The sequence below is a fragment of the Pelodiscus sinensis genome, chromosome 19, assembly GCF_052426305.1.
Source record: "Pelodiscus sinensis isolate ZL-2025 chromosome 19, ASM5242630v1, whole genome shotgun sequence".
Lineage (NCBI taxonomy): Eukaryota > Metazoa > Chordata > Testudines > Trionychidae > Pelodiscus > Pelodiscus sinensis.
In genome coordinates this window covers 31,545,123-31,558,996 of record NC_143070.1, presented here as the reverse complement: position 1 = coordinate 31,558,996, position 13,874 = coordinate 31,545,123, and the positions used below count along the sequence as shown (strand labels likewise).

Sequence of the window (13,874 nt, the reverse complement as noted above, 5' to 3'; positions counted from 1 at the left end):
GAGCCAGGTTCAGTTCCACTCCCTTGTTTGCAGATATGTTCTGCCTCAATAGCCGATGGCCTTTTCCCTCCTGCACATTGGCGGCAGCTGCAGGGGGAGTTGGGAACAGCCATTGAGACCAGGGGCCGCTTACGGCCCATCCTCATGACAGCCGGTTCCTCAACTTGGCCTCTCCATGCGCAGTTCTAGTGTCCAGGTAGCAATGTCGCTGAGTTGTCTCTGCCATAAGGACAGCCCCTGTTAGTGGGGGACACAGCACCCAAGCTCTGGCACAGGAGCCAAGGGGAAAGCAGGGGGGACATGGCCTCTCTGTTGATCCCAAAACAGGCTTGGAAAGTAAAACCAGCCTGCAACATGAGCAGTGGGAAAAGCAATGGTTCAGGCTGCCAGACAGCCCTACCCATTGTCTGAGGTATGGACATGCCGCATGCCACGAACCAGGAAACTGCATGTTCCTTCACATACCTGCTTAGAGCCACTTGACTGCAAACAACCAGCCTTGGGCATGTCTGGCTCATGGCCCAGAGAACCGGTCTGGGTGGTTTGCAAGGTATTGTATGGCAGTAGGGTCACCGTATTTCCTTGTGCTTGATACCGGACACCTGGTAAAATTATTCATATTCAAGCCAGTTCAACAGCAAACAATTTTTGCAGAACAAATGTCCAAAACAGCCTCCAATTGACTTAACCCTTATTAAAAAGCAATAAATGGATTTATTTTTATTTTCCTGCTTATCTTTAAGGCTTTAGCGCTCACACAGGGAGGCCTAACATAGGGATTCACAACCTTTTTATACTGGGGGCCAGCAAACCCATTCACAAACTTTTGGTAGACCAGTAGCATTTTATTTGCATATTTATTATGCAAATGAATATTCAAATATGCAAATAAAATATTACTGGTCCAACAAAAGTTTGTGAATGTGTTTGCTGGTCCATGGGGGTATAAAAAGCCCCAAAGCCTCCAATGCCAACCCTACCCCTAGAGCCCCTCATCCCTCCACTACCCGCACCAGCACCAGCCACTGACCCCAGAGTGCTCTGCACCCAACTCACCTCAGTACCCAGCCGCTCGCCCTCAGAGTTCCCTAGTTCCAGCCCCCCCTGCCCCAAACACCTCAGTGCCAGCCTCCTGTTTCCAGAGCCCCATAGAACCCAATTTCCCTAGGTCCCTTGTGCCAGCCCCCAATCCCCGTATTAGCCCTGTCCCCAGTGCCAGCCCTGCCCCCTAGTCCCCTCACTACTAGCCCCACCCCCAGAAGCTCCCAGGGCCAGCTCCCCATCCTGGATGTCACAGTACTTCTCAGTGTCAGCCCCCTGCCTCTTAGAGCCCCCAAGCACTAGCCCCGCCCCCAAGGCGTCCTCCCTGCCTCCCACCCCCACCTAGCCCTGCCGCTGCCTCCCAGCTGAGCACAGAGCACTTCCCTGCATGGCAGGAGGGCTGCATGGAGCCTGCAGTGTGCTGGGCCCCTGCCGAGCTGGAACTAGGACCCTGGTGAGGCTGCCCCAGCAGGGACAGTCTCACCGCAGTCCCAGTTCCAGCCATGGTGCACCCTGCTGCCGGGTGGGGAACTCCAGTGGGCAGGGTCCATTAGCAGCTGGGGGCGTGGCCTGGCCGTGTGCTGCAGCCTGGCAGGCAGGGGTTCACGGCCCACCCTGTCTGTGGTTGGGAACCGCTGGCATAACACACTCCACTGCTCCCACACACATGGGGAGAGGTGACACAACAGAGGGTGACGGACTGACCAGATCCTCCATGCACAGAGCTCTCTGGCCTCCGTGTCTACCCAGGCCCCTCAGAATAGACCCACCTCTCACAGGACCTGGTGTCACCTCAGCGCAACATGTGGCGGGGTCGTGGGGTCATGCAGGGTCCCAGATCCCCTGCTCAGTTTCTGCCAGGGTTCACTCAGGGTCTCAGATCCCCTGCTCAGTTTCTGCCAGGGTTCACACCAGAATACAGCCAGCAGCAGCTTTTCAAATGGTGTGGGCAGGGAGGGGCAGGAGCTACTTCCAGCCATGTGGGAGAGGGGTAGGGGGTGCTGACCTGCCCTGTGTTTTTGCAGAGTTCATCTCTTCTTCTCTTCCCACCCCCCATCTGGGAGCAGCTTGTCCCTTACTGCCCACACCGTGTCGAAAGGCAGCTCCCACCTACAGGCTGCTGCTGGCCACCGACATGACCCAGCCACCTCCACCCCCATGGCTACAGCACTGGCAGGAAGCACTGACGCCCTAAGGATGCCAGAGGACACTGTGAATGCCAAGACTTTAACAAGGGTCGGAAAGAGCTGGACACGTTCACGGATGGTAGGTCCATCGACGGCTCCGAGCCAGGCTGGGCAGGTAGGGTGTCCCCGGCCTCTGTTTGGCAGACGCTGGGAATGGGCGACAGGGTCACGTGGGGATCCCTGTTCTGTTCATTCCCTCTGGGGCACCTGCACTGGCCACTGGGATGGACGGACCTTTGGGCTGCCCCAGCCTGGCTGTTCTTGTGCTCTTCAGGGTGCACTGAGCTCCAGGGCACCTGACCCCAGGGTTTTCAGCAAACTAGGCCAGAGGCGTGGCTCAGCCGGGGAGGGTGCCTAGGGGATGGAGTGGGGGTGTTGGAGCCTGGGCCCTTGCTCCAGGGGCCACTGTGGATCCTGCAGGTTGGGGCATGGACAGGCTGGAAATCATCCCCCATTGTCCTGCCACCCCAGAACTCGGGGGTGGGAGGCAGAGAGGCTTCCCCATGCCAGCACCAGGTGGGGCTGTGGCACAGCAGCTCTCTGCTCCTCCTGGGCAGTGCCCTGGGCCAGAGGGTCTTGGGCTTCCCCCGGGTGCCGGCCGAGCCAGAGGCATGGGGGGAAGGAAGAAGCCTGCCAGCCAGGCTGTTGGTAGCTGAGTGCTCCAGCCAGGGGCTGGTTGTCCGCACAGCACTGGAAGCCTGTGGGTAGATGGAGGAGCAGTGGGAGCGGGGGGGCAGAAGGGGAAAAACAGAGAGGGCAGTAAGAGGGGGGCACAGAAAGGGCTGATGGGTGGGCAGCAGAGATGACATTTAACTGGCCGTTGCCCGCACTCATCAGCCACCGCAGCTCACAGCCAGGGCCCTCTGGAAGTGGGCTCTGCTGCCAGGAGCTGGCGTACTGCAGGGGCTGCGCTGACAGAGCCATAGAGGGAGCAGCCTCCAGCCCTTCCACCAGCCTTCACCATTCCCCCCCCCCCCCCCGCCAGTGGCTATTGGAACTTCCCCCCCTCTCCGCTGGCAGGAGGGTGCCTGCTGAGAAGGGAGGTTGCCAAGGCTATGTCTAGACTGCAGCACTTTTCGGGGGTACCGGAGATACCCCAGAAAAGCAATGGTGTGTCCAAGGAACACGTCCACTTTTCCAGACATTTTTTCAAAAAAGCGGACACACTCTTTCGCCATCCCTGTAAACCTTATTCTGCGAGGAATAAGGGACGTGTTGGAAGAGCCCTTTTTTCTGAAATGTGGTGCTGTGTAGACAGGCCAAAGTTTGGAAAAGCCTCTTCCGACGGTAAACCGGAAAAAGATTTACAATTTGCATATCTTTTCCCAATTTACCAGATGCAGCCAAAGTGTGCACTGAGGATCACTAGCGGTCTGCAGCTGTCTTGTAGGTGGGCGCAGGCTCGGGGCAGGGCTCTCCTGCAGTGGGAAGTCTGCGTGGGCACTCCAGCTCCACCACCTCCCCGGAGGTTGGAGTGCCAGGATTGGCATCCTGCTATGAGGAGGAGGAGCTTCCTGCTTCACAGGCTGGGTCTGGCTGTAGAGGGGGGAAGCAATTCTCTGTGTTGTTATCCCTCCCCCCAGCTGGGAAACTGCTTCTCTGGGGGCTTTTCCCACTGCTCCCATTGGCCAGAATTACAGACATTTGGTTGTTGGTTTTGTTTAATGAGCTGTTTTTCTTTTTTGTTTGTTTCTAACTTTTGTGTTAGAAAACTGAATGATTTTTTGGGACATAAACGGACATAAATGAATATTTTACTTCATTTAAAACTAACATGATAAAGTGCTTGATCTGTTAAATTATTTTGATCCATAATATTTCCTTTCTGACCGGTTATATACGCCCTCATGTTACAGCTCCGAGAGCCTAACAGGAATCATTTAGTATTTGAGCTATTTAGAGATAAGCGAAGGCGTTTTGTCATCATGGCTGGTTGGCTGGTGGTCCACAGAAAGGTTTGTGTTGAAGGGGGTGTGCCGCAGATCATACATTTGAGAACCACTGCCCTATAGAAGTGAGAAGTTTATGCTGATGAATGTTTCCTCCTGAATTGGCAGGTGGATCCCACCTCCCCTTTGGGGAGGCTAGACACTGGTTCTGAGGCTACTGTCCTAGCCCCCCTGTGGCCAGAGAACATAAGAATATAAGAACGGCCGTACTGGGTCAGACCAAAGGTCCATCTAGCCCAGTTCCCTGTCTGCAGACAGTGGCCAGCGCCAGGTGCTCCAGAGAGGGTGGACCGAAAACAATGATCAAGCGATTGGTCTCATGCCATCCCTCTCCAGCCTCTGACAAACAGAGGCCTGAGACATCATTTCTATCCATCATATGGCTAATAGCCTTTTATGGACCTAACCTCCATGAAATTATCTAGCTTCTCTTTAAACTCTGTTATAGTCCTAGCCTTCACAGCCTCCTCTGGCAAGGAGTTCCACAGGTTGACTATGCACAGTGTGAAGAAGAACTTTTATTGGTTTTAAATGTGTGACCCATTAATTTCAATTGGAGTCCTCTAGTTCTTCTATTATGGGAACTAATAAATAACTTTTCTTTATTCACCCTCTCCACACAACTCCTGCTCCAAAGCCCCAGATGCCAGCCCCCTTTGCTGAAAGAGCCCCAGGTCAGCCTCAGCCATGCTTCCCCTTTCCAAACTCCAGCTGCCTAGGGAAAGCATCTTTTTGGATACACTTTTGCTATGCCCCTTGCAGGTTCCGGAGGCAAAGAATGCGGAGGAACGCAGGGAGCTGACTGGCACATACCATCTCCTCAGCCACCCGAAACCTGCATGGGGCATCATAAAGGGCTTGGATCAGCAGGCATGGCTAGGACAGCGGGCAGCTCAGGCAGGCCATTGGCTCAGGCCAGGGGTGAGACTCAGGCAGGGGTGGCATAACTTGGCCTGCAAGTGGCTGGGCTGAGGCCAGCCAGGGCATGTCTACACAGCAGGGCAAAAGTTGAATTAAGACAGGCAACTTTCTGAAAGGGCCACTTGGCAGATGGATTCACCTGGGCTGGCTAGCTCAACTGGTTAGCGCATGGTGCAAATAATGCCAAGGTCATGGGGTGAAGCTACTTACTGAACTGTTGGGAGGGTGACCTGTCTTCTTTAGCTGCCTGCTATGGCCAGAGAAGCAGAAACAAGAAAAAGGTTGAGGGCTTTGTAGAGATCTGGGAGGAGGAGGCTCCAGCATGCACAGAGCATGTGCAGGGCCAGCCTGCTGGGAGGAAGCTCTGGCCCCCCCTTCCTCTCTTCTCTCAGCTGCCGCCTTCACCCAGTGGCTGAAAGGGCCTTGTCCTGACCTACTTTCCCCAATAGCAGGGAAAACTCTTCTCCTCCCTCCATTGTCTCCAATGGGGTGACCTGATGCTCAAATTCCTGCTGCCACAATGTCTACTCCAATGCACCCTGGGGGGGAGGCTCCCCAGCCCAAACCACAGAGGGAGACTCAGTAGTCACCCCCTCAGGCTAAGGGGGAAGATTAAGAGTGGGCCTGAGCCAGGTGAAGCTGGGGGCTGGGGCTTCCCTAGGCACCAGCTGCCCAACACAGGGAACAAGCCACCCAAGTCTGCACTGCAGCATGCACCTCACAGAGGAAGGTGCAGCAGGAGAATGCTGTGGTCATGAGTTCAAGACTCACCTGGAGCACTGCATGTCACTGACCCCATAGTTTTGCCCTCACCCTTGGCTTATAGAAGTGGGAATCCCAGCCCAGAGGACATCAAGGAAGGGAGGAGTTAAAACGCGTCTTCCCTTCTTATCTCCCCACCAGAGGGTTGGTCAAAATCCACAAACCCACCCTCCCTTCTTCCCTACGTGCCCCAGTGCCAGGCTCCCTCAAGCAGAGCCCAGAGTCCTGCCCAGCCTTTGCACCTAGAGCCTGAGGTGATGCGAGCAAAGAGCAGGAGTACCAAATGCTGGTGAGGGCTCCCTCTGAGGTTGATTTAGCGAGTCTTAACTAGTCTTACTATATCAAATTCCAGAAGATCGCTTGCCACAATGACAATGTTCTCTGGCGTGATGATGTGGCCTAACAGTGCAAGTTAGTTAGAAGTAGACGCTAACAGCCCTATGGTTGGTAACTCAGGGTATGTCTACACTACACTCCTCCTTCGAGAGAGGAATGCAAATGCAGACAAACGAAATTGCAAATGAAGCGCGGATTTGAATTTCCCGTGCTTCATTTGCATAATGGTGGCTGGCCGCTTTTCCGAAATAGCGTATTTCAAGAAAAAAACCGCTGTTATTCCAAAAAGAAACCCTTCCTTCGAAATAACCCTTACTCCTTAAAAAATGAGGAGCGGCTGCTGATGGTGGTTATTTCAAAAGAAGGGGTTTTTCTTGAAATAACCGCGTCTAAACAGTGTTTTTTTATCTCAAAATAGGGTATTTTGAAAAAGCGGCCAGCCGTGATGATGCAAATGAAGTGTGGGAAATTCAAATCCGTGCTTCATTTGCAATTTCATTTGTCTGCACTTGCATTCCTTCCGCGAAAGGACCAGGTGAAGCTGGGGGCTGGGGCTTCTGAGACCCTGCATGACCCCACCCCACGCCACATGTTGTGCTGAGGTGACACCAGGTCCTGTGAGAGGTGGGTCTAGCCTGGGGGACCTGGGTAGACACGGAGGCCAGAGAGCACTGTGCATGGAGGATCTGGTCGGTCCGTCACCCTCTGTTGTGTCACCTCTCCCCATGTGTGTGGGAGCAGTGGAGTGTGTTATGCCAGCGCTTCCCAACCACAGACAGGGCGGGCCGTGAACCCCACCCTGCCAGGCTGCAGCTCATGGCCAGGCCACGCCCCCAGCTGCTAATGGACCCTACCCACTGCCGTCCCCACCCAGCAGCACGGTGAGTGGCCTGGCGGGCAACCAGGTGCGCCATGGCTGGAACTGGGACTGTGGTGAGACTGTCCCTACTGGGGCAGCCTCACCAGGGCCCTAGGTCCAGCTCAGCAGGGGCCCAGCACACTGCAGGCTCCATGCAGCCCTCCCGCCATGCAGGGAAGTGCTCTGTGCTCAGCTGGGAAGCAGCGGCAGGGCTAGGTGGGGGGTGGGAGGCAGGGAGGACGCCTTGGGGGCAGGGCTAGTGTTGTGGGCTCTAAGAGGCAGGGGGCTGACACTGAGAAGTACTGTGACATCCAGGATGGGGAGCTGGCCCTGGGAGCTTCTGGGGGTGGGGCTAGTAGTGAGGGGACTAGGGGGCAGGGCTGGCACTGGGGACAGGGCTAATACGGGGACTGGGGGCTGGCACAAGGGACCAGGGAAATTGGGTTCTATGGGGCTCTGGAAACAGGAGGCTGACACTGAGGTGTTTGGGGCAGGGGGGCTGGAACTAGGGAACCCTGAGGGCAAGCAGCTGGGTACTGGGGAGAGTTGGGTGCAGAGCACGCTGGGGTCAGTGGCTGGTGCTGGTGGGGGTAGTGGAGGGATGAGGGGCTCTAGGGGGAGTGTTGACACTGGAGGCTCTGGGGCTTTGTATACCCCCACGGAACAGTAAACACATTCACAAACTTTTGGTGGACCAGTAATATTTTATTTGCATATTTGCATATTTTATTTGCATATCAAATGGTTGCATAATAAATATGCAAATAAAATGTTACTGGTCTGCCAAAAGATTTTGAATGGGTTTGCCAGCCCCCAGTTTAAAAAGGTTGTGAATCCCTGTGTTAGGTCTCCCTGTGTGAACACTAAAGCCTTAAAGATAAGCAGGAAAATAAAAATAAATCCATTTATTTCTTTTTAATAAGAGCTAAGTCAACTGGAGGCTGTTTTGGACATTTGTTCTGCAAAAATTGTTTGCTGTTGAACTGTCTTGAATATGAATAATTTTACCAGGTGTCCGGTATCAATCACAAGGAAATACGGTCACCCTACTGCCATACAATACCTTGCAAACCACCCAGACCGGTTCTCTGGGTAGTGAGCCAGACATGCCCAAGGCTGGTTGTTTGCAGTAAAGCGGCTCTAAGCAGGTATTTGAAGGAACATGCAGTTTCCTGGTTCGTGGCATGCGGCATGTTCATACCTCAGACAATGGGTAGGGCTGTCGGGCAGCCTGAACCATTGCTTTTCCCACTGCTCATGTTGCAGGGTGGTTTTACTTCCCAAGACTGTTTTGGGATCAGCAGAGAGGCCATGTCCCCCCTGTTTTCCTCGGCCCCTGCGCCAGAGCTTGGGTGCTGTGTCCCGCACTAACAGGGGCTGTCCTTATGGCAGAGACAACTCAGCAACATTGCTACCTGGACACTAGAACTGCGTATGGAGAGGCCAAGTTGCAGTAACCGGCTGCCATGAGGATGGGCCGTAAGCGGCTCCTGGTCTCAGTGGCTGTTCCCAACTCCCCCCGCAGCTGCCGCCAATGTGCAGGAGGGAAAGGCCATCTGCTATTGAGGCAGAACATATCTGCAAACAAGGGAGTGGAACTGAACCTGGCTCTTCTGGTTCATGTGGGTGCGCTCAGGCGGATCAGGCTGAATGAACGTGACGGAGCTGCCACGTCTGAGTGTGTGTGCGTGTGTAGGGGGAAGACACCCTGACTGTTTTGGGTGTGGCAAGTGGTGGGAATGGGGGGAGCTCTCTCCAGGCCCAAGACTGAGTGGTCCTTTGGCGGCTCAGTCCAGGGCACACAGAAAGGCACCAAGCTCAGAGAAAGCCCAGAGGACCTACCAGCCCCAAGACACTGAGCCCAGAGGCAGATGGGAAGGTGCCTGGCCCCCCTTGCACCTTCTCTTCACTCAGGACAGAGCCCCAGGCCCCCACGTGTCTCTGACTCTCTCCAAGATACAGAGCAATTTGTCTCTGTGCAGCTAGGACAGGGGACTTGGGGGGAGGGGAATTAGGGGCTCACTGGCCCTGGGGTAGGACAGCAGCAGGGCAGGGCCCATCAGTACCTGGGGGCCACACATGGCTCAGGTCCACTGCTTATACAAATGGGGCTGAGTTATTTTCTGGGCAAGGTGCCTCCTAAACCATTTCATGCCTGGGGCATCTGCCCACGGAGAGTGGAAACCTCCCACTGTCACTGCATTGCCCCTGGGTCTGGCCGGAGCTGGGACCCTCCCTCCCCACTCATGGCTCCTGCTGCCCCTGCCAGGCTCTGCCCTAGCTCCATTGGGCCCCCTCGGGTTGGGAGACTTGGGCCCTGGCCGGGCTGCTCTCCCAGGGCTGGCTCAGCTCCTGCAGGCGCTCCAGGGGGCAGAACCTGAGGGCAGCAGGGCAGCAGCGCTGGGACTCATAGCCCCTACCCATCCGCAGGAGCAGGGCTGAGGAGAAGAAGCTGCGGGGGGAGGGCAGAGTCATTTCCATGTTGTGCTTAAAAGAAGCACCCAGGATCTTTTTCAGGGGGATAAGGCAACATGCCACATTTATTGAACATAAATAGATTAATCAATATTTATCATATGCATATGATACATCACACATATGCACTCTCTCACACACACAAGCACACTCCATCTTGTTGTTACCAAAAGTTGCTCCCCCTAACTGCACTGGCCAGGTGAGTTAGATGGGGGAAGGGTGGAGCCAGGCTTCTGCCGATCGGGATCGATGCTCCCATGTTGACAAGATGAAAACCTGGGGTCCCTCTGCAAGATGCCTACTATTTATTCCTCTCATGCAGCCAATTAGTCATTGCCTCGCCTTTCTTAATGCTGCTTCAAAGAGAGTTCTTCCAAGGGCAGGCACTTGCTGCTTGACTCCCAAGGTGTCTGTCCAGTACTCTTAATGAGCTCACTTTACTGGTATTGTCTTGGATCTGCCTCCCAGACCTTCTCCACCCTGGCAACTGCTGTTGGAGGTGCCCCCCTTTCATTCTCCATTCACTCCTCGTTCATTTCAACAGGACAATCAAGAAAAGGGGAGAGCTCAAAAGACATTTTTTTCTTATAAGATCTATCTATATAAAAAGGAAAGTTTCTCTTAATACAAAGTTATAGGAGAAATGTCACAGAGATTCTATAAGTACATTTAACAAAGATATATCTAAAAGGAGAAGATCTTAATACAAAGTTATATGAGAGTGATAATATTACAGGGATTTATCCACTTTTACCTACCCCCTGAAGTGGACACCAGACCCTGTGGACTGAACTAGAAGCACAGAGAAGGAGTCTGTGTAGTCTCCAAACGAGTTAGAGAAAGGCAGTAGAGGCAGAGTGTTGCTACAAACAGAAAGGCTATGTCTACACTGGCACGTTCTCACGCAAAAGCTTTTGCGCAAGAATTCTTCTGCAAAAACTCTTCCAGAAGAGAGCGTCTACACTGGCATGTGCTTTTGCATGCGAGATGTGCTTTTGCGCAAGAGCATCCTTGCCAGTGTAGACGTGCTCTTGCGCAAGAAAGCTCCGATGGCCATTTTAATCATAGGGGCTTCTTGCACAAGAAGTTCATGTTCCCTGTCTACACTGGCCTCTTCTAGAAGAGCTCTTGCACAAAAGGGCTTCTTCCTGAGAGGGAGCGTCAGAGTTCTTGTGTAATAAGCCCTGATTTTATATATCAGAACATCAATTTACTTGCACAAGAACATGCAGCCAGTGTAGACAGGCAGCAAATTTTTGTGCAAGAGCGGCTGCTTTTGTGCGAGATTGAACCAGTGTAGACACAGCAAATAGTGATAGTAAAGCAGAGAGAACATACACATGGGCTGCATCTAGACTGGCATGATTTTGTGTAAATACTTTTAACGGAAAAGTTTTTCCGTTAAAAGTACTTGCGCAAGAGAGCATCTATATTGGCATGTGCCTTTGCACAAAAGATTTGCTTTTGCGCAAAAGCATCCATGCCAGTGGAGACACTCTCTTGCGCAAGAAAGCTCCGATGGCCATTTTAGCCATCGGGCTTTCTTGAGCAAGAAATTAATGTAGCTGTCTACACTGGCCTTCTTCCCCAAGAATACTCCAGTGTAGACAGGCAGCAAGATTTTGCGCAAAAGCAGCTGCTTTCGCGCAAAATCTTGCCAGTCTAGACGCAGCCATGCTGTAAAGTAGCTGCAGAAACAGCATCAATATATGCCCAGGCAGAGAACAGCTCTGTTTTGCTTTCTTTTACAGGGAGCACAAGGGAAAAGCACAAATGCAACCCCACATTGCACAACCAAGTTCTTCATGTTTGGGGAAATTGCAGAAGTCAGCCCTTCCAAAGTGCAATGGATGAGCCTCACCCTGGGAAACCCGCCTTCATAACCACGGCATTTCCCCTTCCAGGTAAGTATTAGACACCCTGGCACAACCACCACCTGCCCCCAAGTGCGCCAAACACTCTCACCTCAGGTTGGGCTTGGTCTCACAGCTCCATGTGACCATGTCTGTGCCGTATCCCTCCTGCCCACACACACCCTGACACCGCCCCGATGCCCCAGCCCAACCCCACTCGCGAAATCAGGCCCCTGCTCACCAGCACACTCCACAGGGCTCTGGTCATGACAATATCTGCATACGGGCTCACATGGCTCCACCCCTCTGCATGGGACACACCTCCCCTTCACCCCCATGCCTTGACCCAGGCTATATCTAGACTGTGCTCCCCCCATCATTCCCTCCTGCAGAAGGTATGTAAATCAGCTGATACTTTTTGAGGAAGAGATTTTTCTGATATTTGGCCCCATGTACCCCACCCATGGTGGGTGGGGCAGGAAAACTGCTCATAGCTGGAGGAATTAGCTCAAGTGGCAGAGCCCTCACTTAGCATGTGAGAGGCAGTGGGATCAATACCCACATTCCTCAGTATCTGGTGTTCTTGTTCCTTCTTCTCACAGGCAGAGTCTTCCTCCATGGTCTCCGAAAAAACCCACCTAGTGGGGCAAAGAGCTGGTGGAGGTGTTGGGAATGGGGATGGTGTTCCCTTTGTGCATGAGAGGTAGGAGGATTCGCTTCCATCTTCTGCCCGCTCGCTGGTGCTGAGGGGCCGGCCCCTTTCCTGCTGCCCCAACTTTTATTCCCACAATGCACTTTGTGCAGGGGCCATTGAGCCATTGGTCTTTGTGCCAAGGTGTGTGGCTGGGAGCCAGGAGTCAGGACCCTTCCGCAAAAAAACACATCCCCTGAAATGTGCGTTCTACAAAAGCCGTTTGTTCCCTGCCCACTTCCCAACACTGGCTGCAGATACATACATTTGTGGGGTGTAGTTCAGTGGTAGAGTGTTTGGCTGCAAATCAAATGGCCCTCGGTTCAACTCCAAGTGTCCCCTTGGAAAAATTTCCTTCTAGGGGAAACATTTTCCTTTCCAGCTCCATCACACTCTGGCTTTACATTGCTTGAGATTCTTTACATTAATAAGAATCCTTAATGCAGAGCTACTCAAATTTGCAAATAGCTTCTTTCATAGTAATGGACATGAATACAAAGATTAAGGCAAGACTTCACAACTTGCAGGCCCCATTAAGTCAGTTCTGCTGATGTTAATAAAATGCAATATTTTCCCAAATCCCACCCATGACAGCACTTTTAATGAGCAATGGCAGTCCAGGAATTTAACTACTAAAACACATCTCAGCAGAAGACCATTATCCTGACTACTTTTTTGTTTTGGCTTCACAATTTTAACAAATCAAACAAAAAATGCCAATACAATATTTACGGAAATATAAGTACAATCAATGTGGAGTTAAAGGCACTGGGGGGAGAGGAGGCCTGGCTAGAAAAGAAACCCAGGAATCCTGCTTCCCAGAATCCCTTCCTTTCCCCTGCTCGCCCCACCAAGCTCTAGCTCCTACAGTCCTCACAGAGCAAAGACTGGAAGCCCCAAATCTGACCAATACACGCACTGCCCACCCACAGGGAAGGAAAGACTCAGAAGTTTTAACACCCGCTTCCTGGCTCTAACCCTCCCCTGGAGCTAGGCATCCCCACCCCCCTCCCCCAGTTACCCTGCTCTAACACAATGCCCTTTCCCTCCAGCAGAGGCAGGGGCATAAATCTAGCAGGGCAGAGGGTAACACCCTGGATCTCACCGGAGCCAGGTGCTTTTCCCTCCAGGTGCTGGGGCCCATATGCAGAGCGGCTGTGAATGGTTCCGGCCTGCAGTTCCGGATGTTCGATTGAACGCACCTGCCATCGCCCCTCCCCAATCCCCTTTGCAAGGCAAAAAATCCCAGATATGTTTTGCCTTTTAAAAAGTCTATCCAGATGGCGATTTAACATGTGAAAACAAGGACGTGCAGGAAAAACTGGATGTACAGTAACCCTACCCAGACCTTTCTCACCCTGGCCTCACTGCCCGGTTCCCAAGCTGCCTCTTGCCACCCCCGGCAACACCTGTGCATGTACCATTGTGATCTGGCTCAGTGCAGCACCATGCAGCGCATGGAGAGGTGCTCTTGCTGTGGCTGATGTAGCAGGCATGCTCTGCTGCCACCTCTTGCTGCCCTCCTGCCTGCCGGCCAGTAGCTTGGGGAGGTGCTACTGCTAGAGCCCACAGTAATGAGGCAGGCAGGCAGCCCAGGAAGCAGCTCAAGGCATGTCGGGATGCATAAAAATGGGCCACACGCTGCATGTGGCCCACAGGCCATGTGTTGAGTAGCCTTGCCTTAATACCTTCCTGGGCCAATGCACATAAACCAGGCAAACCCAGCCCTCAGCTGGAACCAACTCAGACCCACTGTGTGTCTGGTTTCTATTTCTGACAATTCAACAAGGGTGGGATCTG

The 13,874-nt window shown here is 53.1% G+C and overlaps 1 pseudogene; it reads right to left on the bottom strand.

The window, feature by feature from the left end:
• Window positions 1-11,288: 11,288 nt before the first annotated feature.
• On the bottom strand, window positions 11,289-11,442 carry LOC149522975 (U1 spliceosomal RNA; annotated as a pseudogene).
• Window positions 11,443-13,874: the final 2,432 nt, after the last annotated feature.